The sequence below is a fragment of the Alosa pseudoharengus genome, unplaced genomic scaffold, assembly GCF_046254945.1.
Source record: "Alosa pseudoharengus isolate Yale_2024_CS ecotype anadromous, Long Island Sound unplaced genomic scaffold, YU_APseudo_1.1 YU_APseudo_1.1_scf_2, whole genome shotgun sequence".
NCBI classification, from domain to species: domain Eukaryota; kingdom Metazoa; phylum Chordata; class Actinopteri; order Clupeiformes; family Clupeidae; genus Alosa; species Alosa pseudoharengus.
The window spans coordinates 44,632,607-44,644,497 of NW_027468663.1; the positions used below are offsets into that span (position 1 = coordinate 44,632,607).

General features: G+C 42.2%; 1 protein-coding gene across 3 annotated transcripts in view; it reads left to right on the top strand.

The window, feature by feature from the left end:
• Positions 1 to 1,511: 1,511 nt before the first annotated feature.
• The window catches only part of gng7 (guanine nucleotide binding protein (G protein), gamma 7), a 27,457-nt gene continuing 17,077 nt past the window's right edge, over positions 1,512 to 11,891 (top strand). Inside the window, exons 1-2 of one of the 3 annotated variants that reach the window (XM_076295171.1) lie at positions 1,512 to 1,594; positions 4,171 to 4,216. The gene's annotated coding sequence lies outside the window, so the exon portion shown is untranslated. Of the gene's footprint in view, positions 1,595 to 4,170; positions 4,217 to 4,528; positions 4,579 to 11,891 lie in introns of those variants that run through there. The other 2 variants (XM_076295172.1, XM_076295173.1) reach the window with 2 other exon arrangements.

Consider the following 11,891-nt stretch of genomic DNA (forward strand, 5'->3'; position numbering starts at 1 on the left):
GCATTAATGCAGTGTCTGCAGCTCCTCAGCCTGTGCGAGATGCACTGCTGCTGCTGCTGCTGGTGAGAGGGACTTCAAAGGGAGGGAGAAATAGAAATGTATAGGCATCAGCATAATTTCATGCTCCACAGGAAATTAGGCCAATGCAGTAGAAGCTATTCTCTCCTCTTCGTGTTCGCTATAAATAACATCTACTGTGGAGATGCCGGTTGTCCGACAAAAGTCAGAATGCCATCTTGCATGTTTTTGTGATTTTGCCCTCACTATAGTGCCTCTGATCACCATAAATGAACTTAAACTTAAATGAGCAGCAGATTATGAGAACATGATAGATAGATAGATAGATAGATAGATAGATAGATAGATACTTTATTGATCCCCAAGGGGAAATTCAAGAATGGAAACATCAGAACATCAGAATGGACAGAATCTTTGACACACGAGCTAAGCACCCATGTTAGAACTGCAAGAACACATCATGCATTTGCATTTGTAAGACATCGAGCAAAACATTGCCATCTTTAATGTGACCTCTGGATTATCTATTGTAGAAGAGGCAAAGACAAATATTATAGTTTTGCTAATAATACAGAGAGAGTTACCTGTGATAATATTTAGTTGTATGAAATTGACCACCAGATTAACACATCTTCTAGTGCTCCATCTGTAGAAGCACTGTATAATTACAGTCTATCACAAGACATCACAGATATCCTGCCCCTGTTCCTCCTGGAGGTCTTAGGAGATGTTTGATCAGGTGCCAAAGAGTACTTTTCCCCTTGAAGTGTGGATCAACCAACATTATACTCCATACAGCAGCTTTAGTCAAGCAAATATTTCCCAAGCACAGAGTGTCATAACTTTGATAGGCCTACAACAAGCCATCTGGAAATTCTATGGGACCTCTACACTCAACTGTGAGAGGGCTTCTTTATGCATGAAATTGTGTCGACATATATGACACATTAAAAAGGCTATTGTAAGATAATTTATTAATGAACTGAATGACATACTGTATTAGAGCCTGTCTTTTACCCCACCCCATTTTACATCTATACTCACGAAAACACCTACAGAGGCACATGCTGTCCAAGCTGCTGAGAAACAGATATTGAGTAACGGCGCCCTCCTGGGTCAATACCAGATATTGCATATTGCGGTTTGTGAAATTAATGGTTTTCTCTGCGCAGATGTGTGAGGTGATGAGAACACCGCGTCGCATAGCTGTTCTGATTTATTTCGACAATATTACATACGCATAATAATAACAATAGTAAAAAAAAACGTTTGAATTCAGATGAAAATAGCCTGCAATCTTTACACAGTATCTCTATGTTAGGTGTGATAGCTACGTAGCCTAGTCATTGGATTTCAATATCAAGTTAGAGCCGCCTTTTTCACTTCGAGTCTATTTCCCCCCGGAGAGAAAAGCAAGTTTGTGTGTGAAAACGCTGTCACAAGTGGTGGGGAGAAGGGGGATTGGGTGGACAGTGGTAAACGGAGGGGGTGGTGTTTGGTAAGGGGGAGTGAACGATCGAGGGGAACAATCTGCGCGAATCTGGCCCTTTAAATTGCACATACACCGTATTCGGAGGTAAGTACCGAAAAACTGGAAATGTTGTCCATTCCTTTAATTGAAATGCAACAAGCATGCTTTTCTACAGCACGTTTACACGCTTGTCATTATAAGGCTTTCGCACAGACAGGGCGCGGGTGTTCAACTCCACCGGTGTCACGAATGCGATAGGGCTTGAATTTTCCAAGCTTTGTCCGGAGGGGTGGGGAGTGGGCAGAAGGGAAACGTTTGATATCAAGAAGTGTTAGCACTCGTGCATACTTTTATTTCATATATAACGGGGATTTTCCTACGCGGAACTATGTGACAGTCCATATCGTTAAGAATTAATGGTGGCACGTCTCGCTATAAAGTAGAATTCCTACCGTATTAGACCGAAATTTCAATACCGTATAGCCGAGCGCAGGCTTCATGCGCCTCCTGTCAACACCTCTGCGCGTAAAATGTATTCGTATGTTAAGACGCTTGTGCTAGCTGAATGTGCATGTTTGCAAATATGGATTTGATGTTTTGTATACGTTGTCGATAACAAAATGATATTCATGATGTTCCGTTTGTTAGAATACCCGCATACCGCAATAAGGCCTAGTAGTAGCAAGAGAAGGCATGAACGGAGTACAGTAGACCTATGTTATACTGTTGCATTGAGTTAGCACACATTGGATGGTTTCTCGAAATAATGTCACGACATGCTCGATAAACATTTTCTGGAGACTAAATTGGCTTTGATCTATAGGCCTACAGTTGGCCACCCGTAGATAACATACTTCATTTGTATTTATGTATTATTCTATTGTAGCAGACTAACTGTCTATGTTTTTGACCGAGTGTTGTAGGCCTTAGGTTGTAGAGACTCAGTTCTTCTGCGGTATTGATGACTTGCTCGGGAGTATACCCTAAGAAAATAGTTCAGATAGGCTAGGCCTATCGATTGATTGATTTTTTTTTTTTTATCCCACCAAACCATTCTCTTATTCTGGCTTCACGTGATACTATTAAGAATCCTTAAATCTTAAATGTCGTGGGAGTCATTCATCTGAATAGCCTAGTTGAGTTTTTTTCTACAATATCAGCTGGAATTTTCTTGAGTCTCACAACTCATTCAACTCACCCTCTCAGTTCAATTTTAACATACCTCATTGTGAAATGATTCACGTTTGCACGTTTGCACTTTCAGTCCAGTCTTTCATGTTAGATATAAGCCATTTAATAAAAAATGCTATTTTGTTGTTGGACTGGAAAATGTAGATCTGACATAAAGGTTACACAATTAACTCCCTACAAGGCAGAGAGAAGCAAAATGTTTTAAACATCAATGTCTGAATCGACCATCTCACCTTTAAGCCTATTTCCCATTATCCAAAAGCCCGGAGAAGCGCCACATTTTCTCTCTGTGAGGTCCTCTTTGGGACAAGAATGTAATTACACATATTGGCCCACTAGTCTAATTACAGACACAAGCCATTCACCTATTTAATAGAAATGTAATTAAAAGGGATTTTTTTTAAGTAATTGTAGTTCCCCTACAGGTCACCTACGCACAGTTTAACATTTGTGACCCCATGTCCATCGGTGTGGATGTTAGTGAGGTGCTGTGTTTTATTTTGGCCCCTTTTGGTCTTGACCTCTTGTGCAGTATAGTACATTCATTGTTTTTTTGTTCCACATAGAGATTTGTTGGGTATATCATGTCATTTACACAATTTTACTGTTAACATCGATTCTTTGTTATTTTATGGGAAAACAATATTGTAAACTAGAATAATTATTTCCAGAAAGGGAAATGGCATTATACAGAACATTTTGTTTTACTGTGCATGTATATTTATTCATGTTCAGCTTTGCAACATATTATTTGATTAGCTCAGTCAGTGGCTGTTAGTGGCATACATAAAGATATATTTTGTATGACTATAAGTACTACAATAAATCACTACCAAAACAGACAAAATCTCAATCAGATAGATAGATAGATAGATAGATAGATAGATACTTTATTGATCCCCAAGGGGAAATTCAAAAGGCATATTGTTGAAAACATTTGTTTACTTGCTAAGAAGGATTATTTCTGAGTTTGGACAGAAAGTGTCACCAGACCTCAAACACATTAAAGTCAAATGCACGAATCTTCAAAGTATATCCAGTCATTGTTCCATGTATGTGTTTTTCCTAACTTGATCCAATAACTATGTATGGAAATGCATGTTTCATAAAAACAAATATTGATATTTACAATCTTCTGTACAGCCCAAATGTTCAACATGTTGCCCTTTTTTTAACTGTTACAGCACTGTTCGAGCACCATTGTCGTTTTAGTGACCAGGCCTTTTTCACTTAACAGTGTACCTATAATTCAGCAAAGTGGAAATGCAATTATTTCCATCATGCCATATAAGAGATTAACATACCATGCCCTATGGCACCATTATACAGTATGTATTTTATTTCTATACCCTGATAGTACTGTACCTATATCAAAATGCCTCCTAGTGGAAGAAAATGTTACACAATGTTACAAATTATGTGACATAATTTTCATTTTGTATTGAATCTCTTTCTCCCTCTCTCTCTCTCTCCCCCCAATATGTGTGCAGCAGAATAATCCAACCTCTGATCAGGACAAGTTACATCACCACACAGGTAGGACCAGATCACATCCTGAAACACTCTCAGAGTCAGAACATCACCCAGAGTACAGTACCATACTATGGACACACGAGGGGGTAATTGTTTCAGTGCAGTGTATACACGTTTATCAGCTCCATAGGTGTCAGAGCAACTCCATCTCGTGTCTGTATTATAATTATTATTATAGTATGAAACCCAGACCTACCAATTAAAAGTATACTTAGTATAGATTGTTTGTATTAATTACAAGTCAAGTTATTAGAGGCTTGGGCTCTGTTATAAGAATGACTACAGTAATGTTCTGAGAACTGTGGTGCTTGCTGCAGGTTTTTGGGCAGAGAGATATGCCAGTTTGCTTCACTGACTGCTGTTTGGTAAGCTAAGATTATGTAGTGTACATGCACCGTGTAATGACTGTGTGTGTGTGTGTGGTATCGGTATTTAACCTACCACTGACATTTGGCACGTAAACTCCAGTAACTTTAGTGAAACACAACCCCTTCATTTTAAGATTTAATGTCCCTATTTCTCAGACTTGTGGCATGGATCCAGGCTGTTATCATCAGCATTGCTACACTGATAGAATAACAACCTCACAGCTCTATCGTACCCCACAGAAATCCTGGACTGTGTGTTTTGGAACAACTTGTCTGAATCAGATGCATGTTAATATAATCATGCATGTCAATCAGCAAACTTACATAGTTGCAGTGCCGCTGTGTTTGTTGTGATGAGATCCTCACTCTATATAGAACCTCTCCCTTCAGCAGTCTGACATGCTGTCTACAAGGTGAATTTCCGTGCAAAACAGCGACCGCTGACACATGGATAATGAATCGGGCTTCCGGTCATACTCAAGATTTATTTTCTGTTTGCCAAGGTAAACTTATTACCAAAGGAAACATTAACCATGGGATAGTTTATTCCACTGACATGAGTTTAACCATGACTGGGTTCTGGATTCCATGCCGACCTTGAAGTAGCAGATGTGGCAAACCTAGTCAATATTCTGCACCCATGCCCTATCCATGCAGCATTATATTGTGAGTGTAGGTGCTGTATGATACACCTATCTCCACTGTCTAGTTCCTTCAAACTATGTGACTATGTAGGCAGCCGTGGCCTGGTTAGCGCTTCGGACCTGTAACCGGAGGGTTGCCGGTTCGAACCCCGACCAGTAGGAACGGCTGAAGTGCCCTTGAGCACGGCACCTAACCCCCAAAAGAGTATACTTACTTATACTTACTTATGTAGGAGGTCTTCAGATACCTGGGTGTTGGTCCACTGTTGAATATGTTTTAGATTCTTTGCCCCATTTTTGACATCTTTTCCAGGTATTGTTTCTATCTTGTTAAAGTGGACACCAGAATGGGTTAAAGTTGGCATGGTATCTGAAATAAAGGCTACAACTGTTGCAAAATAATAATAATACAAATAACCCATCACAATTCTAAATGGCTTCCCCGAAGCACTAACCTCTTTGTCTTTTAACTAATGAGGCGGCAACACATTGGGTGCTTTCTTAAATTACCGGTAAGCACTATTTTATTACACTACAAAAGAGTCCTGCTCATCTTACATCATGTACAGTAATTTCCTGTGTATTAGCCACATTATGTATATTGTAAGCCGCAGGACAGTGTTTTATGCAAGTTAAAAGAAACAAAAGCATATTAATACCATATTTACTGCCCCCGTGTAATAACCTCATAGCTGAAGAAATTTTGCAAAATCAATGTATAAGCCGCGGCTATAGTTGGGAAATTATGGTAGTCCACATTCATAACTCACCTGACAAGTCTTACATGGACTGGTTCAACAGGCTAGAGTTTTTATCCATCATGAAAAATGCAGTGGGAAACCTTACCTAGATTTGTAGGTTATTTTCAAGTGCCTGTAGATTTTTTAAATCAGCTGTGCACCATTCAAAAGTTCCCCCAAAAGCAGAGGTGGACAAAGTACACAATGGACGAAGTACACAATTCCTTTACTTAAGTGACATACAAGTACATACACCTTAAGTTTTGGATGAACTAGAGTGGTGGACACCGATATTTTGACGATGGGTCCTGTCTTGACTTTCTGCCCATAGCCAGCCATTCTGAAACAGTCAAAGGCGATTCAAAACGAGTCAGAAAGTCGAGACAGGACCCATCGTCAAAATTTCGGTGTCCACCATTCTAGGTTATCCAAAACAAACCAGAAAAGGGACTTAAAGTGCTAAATACCAAAATTATCCTTTAATTTGAAGTACAGAAGTTGTTTTTAAAAACACTTAGTATTCAGAAGTACAAGTATTTGTCCTTTTTAATGTATTGTAATGTAATGTTTATTTGGCCATTACAGTAATAGGGTATACATCTTGTTGCAACTGTTCAAATGGATGCAATAATATAATGTAAATCATTAGTCATTCTCTGTTCACAAATCTAAAAACATTTTAACTGGCAAATACAAAACCACATAACTCAATTTTGAGTAGATTATTTATCGTTTAATTATGTATGCTAAAGATCTAGCTATGTGGTGAATGTCAGGTAATAGGTATTGTCTAATTTCATTCCAATTTCACAATGATCATGGAGGATAACCTGGTTAACACCAGACCACTTCTCAAGTCTCAATTGCAAACAGGTTTGTGTAGTTCTCCCAGGCTACATGGAGGATGTTCTGATGAAGAGTCTATTGTCACCATCATTACCACAGCCAATTCAGCCAAGTTCAAATTGGACTATTTAAAAAAACTTCAAGATGGTCAATCGCATTATTGTATTCAAAAACTCAAATGTGGTTAAAAGTAATCAGTATTCATGCTCATATTTCAAATGTAGTGGAGTCAAAAGTACAGTATTTGTCTTTAAAATGTAGTGGGGTAAAAGTCACAAGTTTCAAAAAATATTAATATTCAAGTAAAGTACAGATACTCAAAAATCATACTTAAGTACAGTAATCAACTAAATGTACTTAGTTACTGTCCACCCCTGCCCAAAAGTCTTCCCAAGTAGGCAAATCTGTGTAGTAATGAATGTAAGCCACAGGTTGGCAGTGTGGAGCCGTGGGTGCAAACCTCTCTGTTTGTTTTCCTAAACCGTCGAGGAGCACGACTGAGGTCAGACATGCGACCGCATTCCACCCCTCTTACGTCAGCTCTTTGACTCACAGGCTGTCGGGGAAAAGTTTTCGGGGTCTCATCTGGAAAAACAAGCCTCCGGAAACCACCGTTGTGTGGCGCGACTGCCGGCCCACTTTCAGTCTGCGTTTAAACTGTGTTATTTTTTTTTTTCTGTGTCGCACACGTTCAAATTTCCCACCCCCAACCCTGCCACACAGGAAAAGCTGGATTATTCATTCAGGGGGAAGTCTGTGTGGCTTAGGGACACTCAGCCATGTTGGCACCTACTGGAAGCATGGCATACCCCCATAACATCTATCTCACCCAGACTAAACACTGTCTTGTAAGAGATATGTAGCCATGGCCTACCCACTATTAACTAACAGGGTTATAAAATGTAGGTGCACAGGATCACGAGATGGTGCACATTGCATCATAGACTAAAAGGTCCCACTCTGCAAGACAGCATGGCTGAATTAATTCAAGGAAATTACATATATGGATGGTCCCTACTGCTGTTGTGCAATGGTTTTGCAACAGAAGGTGAGGGGTAGGGCACTTCATTTATTTAACTCTGTGATTGGTCGAGGTGTTGCTAAAGGTTACAGTGGATTTGTATAAGCTTTGTTTGCCTGGCCTCTCAGGAGGATGTCAGGAAGTCCCAGTCGAGCAGACGAGGAGAAGCTGGGTAAAAAGTGTGGGATTATGATGACGTTGCTGTTCTGTCGCTCTCTGCGCTCAGAACATGAGTCAGCACCTTGCTTTATTTGATAAGTAAGAGTCCTTTCATGCTTAACATAGCGGCTTGCATCAGATTAGTCACCTTCTCCTCTGGTGCACATTGGCATGATTTCAGATAGGGTTTTTTTTTTTCGGTGAGTAAATTACAAGCAGAAGTGCTGAATTGAAGTGTGGTCTTGTTGCAAGACATGTTTTACTCTAGTTGCAGGGCATGTATTCGCTGAAGGTCAGTCAAACAGACTCTTTAGCCCCCAAATCTTAACTGTGTTCCTATTGCATTTTTTCCCCTCTTGTTGTTTCTGTCGTTGAGAGAAGGAATGCAGTGCGTGGGAACGTGAGCGTCGGTTGCCCTTACTCTCCCACGTGCGTGGGAATGTGAGCGTCGGTTGCCCTTACTCTCCCACGTGCCTCCCTCGTGCACACGCTTTTTGTTTTTTTCATGCCACCTCTCCTCCGCCACCCTCTCTTCTCTTCCCACTGGCGAGCACCAAAAAAACAACTAATATAGTGATGCTGAATGTAGGAAAAAATAACGTCTCTGCCTCCTCTTTGTTCTCCTATTCCTTATCTTTCTCCTCCTCCTCTTCCTCCTGACTAATTTCAGTTACAGTGGGAATCTCAGGCATGTTTGTGGGTGTGATTTCAAATACTTGCACCATGTGGCTATAGTGGGTTCTTGTGCACTTTTTAGATACACATATTTCATTTAACAGTTCTGCGTGCACGCATTGCAAGAGATACAAACAAAATGTTTTACTTTATATGAGGGCAGATTTGCTTTGTGGTTTTGGAGAACAGTTTGTAAGGGGTCAGCATGTCATTCTCTGCAGGTCTAACTGAGAACTCCTGTTGTATTTGCGGTTACAATGTTCTAAACAGGATGTTTTAGATTAGGATAAGTTTTTGCCTAAGAAACACATGTTGTTATGAAATCAGACTGATACATAATCTTTTTTATCTTTTTAAACAAGTTGTTTCCCCTGCTACTTTATTAGCAGATTTGCAAGTTTTGTCTTTCAACTGTTGTTTAGAGATGTGAGATGCTTCTGTCCTCCCGTTCGAGGGCCCTGTGCATCCTGTTTTATCCCACCATGTGCCACGTGCCCGTGCCTCTGCCCTTGACTCAGCATTCCTACGTGCTATGACGTCCCTGCCGGCACTATCAAAGGTAACCTGAATCGCGGGTGGGTGGGTGGGTGGGTGTCAGGACAGTTTGTGTCCTGTGTGCCGTCCTGCTTCCCTGCTACACTTGTGACACAGACAGAGTCACCCTCTGTCCCCTCCTCCCCCTTTTGTGTCTCCGCTCTCTCTCTCTCTCTCCCATAACACGCTGTTCTGAGTGTCCACTCTCCCCTGAGGCACTCCACGGCGGACTTGGCGAGGCTTTTAAAGGAGAAATCATGGGGTTTGAGTGCATAGGCTAAACCTTGCAACCACTCTATAAATGAGTTTTGATAATGTGTTATAACTTGGTCACCACTCCCTTAAGGGACTTGGCTGAACTCTTCAACTGTGACCTCCATCAGCCAGTCAGACTTGCGTGAGAATCCCTTCCAGGCTCCAGCCGTCCCGTCTGATGCAGGGAACTCCTGCGTCGAGGTGACACCTCACTCACAGGGTGGGTGCTGGAATCTCACACCTGCGCTTTGGCTGCTGGTTGTGTTTGTTTTGTCTTGGTCACGAGACATGATCTGTCATGAGACGTTGATTTTCAATGCACGCACGTGTATGTTTTTTTTGTTTGTGAATAGGTCAGCATATTTCAGGCCTTTGTGGAAATGAAAGTTTGCACACTGGATCTGTAAAGCTGTAAACATTGCAGCTTCCTGACACTTCCTACTCTAGCGACCCAATGTCCCAATCCATGGACAAAAAGAAAAAGAAAAGAAAAAAAGAGAAAAGCTAAATGACTGCCCCAGTGAGCATTTCAGATGGACTTTAGACACTTTCCATGTGGGGGCTATTGGTTCATTGGATTAAAGTGGAGGTGCCGCTTCTCTCGGCAGTGACTCCCTGCACTGACCATCAGGGGGCAAAGGTCTACCTCCCACACGTCACTGTTTATTTAACTCTGTGTAAAAGAGAAACCCCAGAGAGGTCACCGTGCAACGTGTATTTGTATACTCACACAGAACTTACTGCCACTAAAATGGATGAACTGTTCTCTCCCCAAGTTGTCCCTACAATAACATGTTGATGTCATGGTATGCACTGTGCATGTTTGGGTATGGAAATGCAGATAGAACATGGGCATTGCTCCAAGGGCTTTTGGTTAGTAACTGTAACTCAGGGAATGTACTGAAGTCTGCATCAGTTCGTATCGTTCGTATTCACTCTGTGAATCATCGCAATCAAACACTTGTGCTCTTTTGGGCTGTTTATCTTACTGGGCGATCGCTGTGTTGCTGAGTATGACACACAGTGTGTCATTCCCTGATGCGGGCTCGCACCACGCATGGGCCGAAAGGTCAGGAGTGGCCACGGGGCAATTACTCAGCTGATTTGCCCTCCGTTGCCTTCTTGTCACCAGTTCATATGCACTGACAGGGTGTCAATGAAATGAAGAGATCAAAAGGGTTTCAGTACTGGCAGACATACAGTATGCCACTGACACCATGCAAGTGGAATATCATTACTAATAAGATCTCATGAAAGCACAGCTATGTGGTGGTCAACCTGAACTGGACACATTGTTTGTCCGCCTCCTGTCTCTCTTTCTTTCTCTCTCTCTCTCTCTCTCTCTCTCTCTCTGAAAAGTCCAGCGAGGGCAGGGAAAGTCCAGCTCTACACCTGTGCAATTGAGGGATTCTGCAGGCTGTCCTAGCAGGAGGTCTCTCAGGAGCCGCCGGGCGGGGAGAGCACCCATAACCCGCCCCCAGGTGCTCTGAGTGGCTCCCCTGCCCCCTCCTGCCGCACGTGAACCCTGCCCCTGTGCCGTTCCAGCACCGAGGTGTGAAAATCTCCGCCTTGGCTCAGCTCAGTAAGCTGTTATTACAGCTACCGACGCTCGTGGAGGCAGGGCCGTAAACTTGCCCCAAACAACACCGCAGGTCAGCGTAGGGTTCCCAGGCTGTTTAGTCAGATGACCACAGATGAGCAAAGGACCTTTGCAGACCTCTACTGTGTGTAGTAATGACCAGCATATGTGTGTGTGTGTGTGTGTGTGTGTGTGCGGGGGTGGATTTTTCAAAAACACAGCCCACACTTGGATTGAAACCACATATTACTCATTTCCCATGGGCTCGCTTAAAGGCCATCATCAAAGCTAAATTAGCACATCTCAGATGTGGGCAGGCAGATTTGAATGGTCAGACGTGACCAGACAGGCCCTGGACTCCATCTACCCGCCGGACATTTAATCATTATCTGAATCCCTCAGATCAGACCCCATGTGTGACAGCGTCTGTATGAAGGGACATAAGGGCAGCAGCCGTCCAAAGTTTGGTAGCAACTCAAAGGCATAATTTGTCGGAACAGAACTGGACAAGAATAAAAATGAGTGGATAACTTGTAACCGCGAGTGTCAGTGGCGTAACTATAGTAGGTGCAGCAAGTGCAGTCGCACCAGGGCCCGTGACCTCACGGGGCCCGTCGCTACCCCCGCCCTGCCTCCTTTTTTTTTTTTTTTTTTAGAACTTTAGAATGTTAGAGCACGGAGAGTGAAGCGTCACTTTGACGATCTATCGGAAGATGAGCGCTTAACCGATGCAGAGATACTTCAAAGTGCAGGTATTTAATGCAACTCTGGACATCATAATCAGTCAGCTCTCCCAAAGATTTGCAAGTATGCGGTCGAGTGTGCTTGATAAGGCTCATCCTTTAAGCAATCCTCTG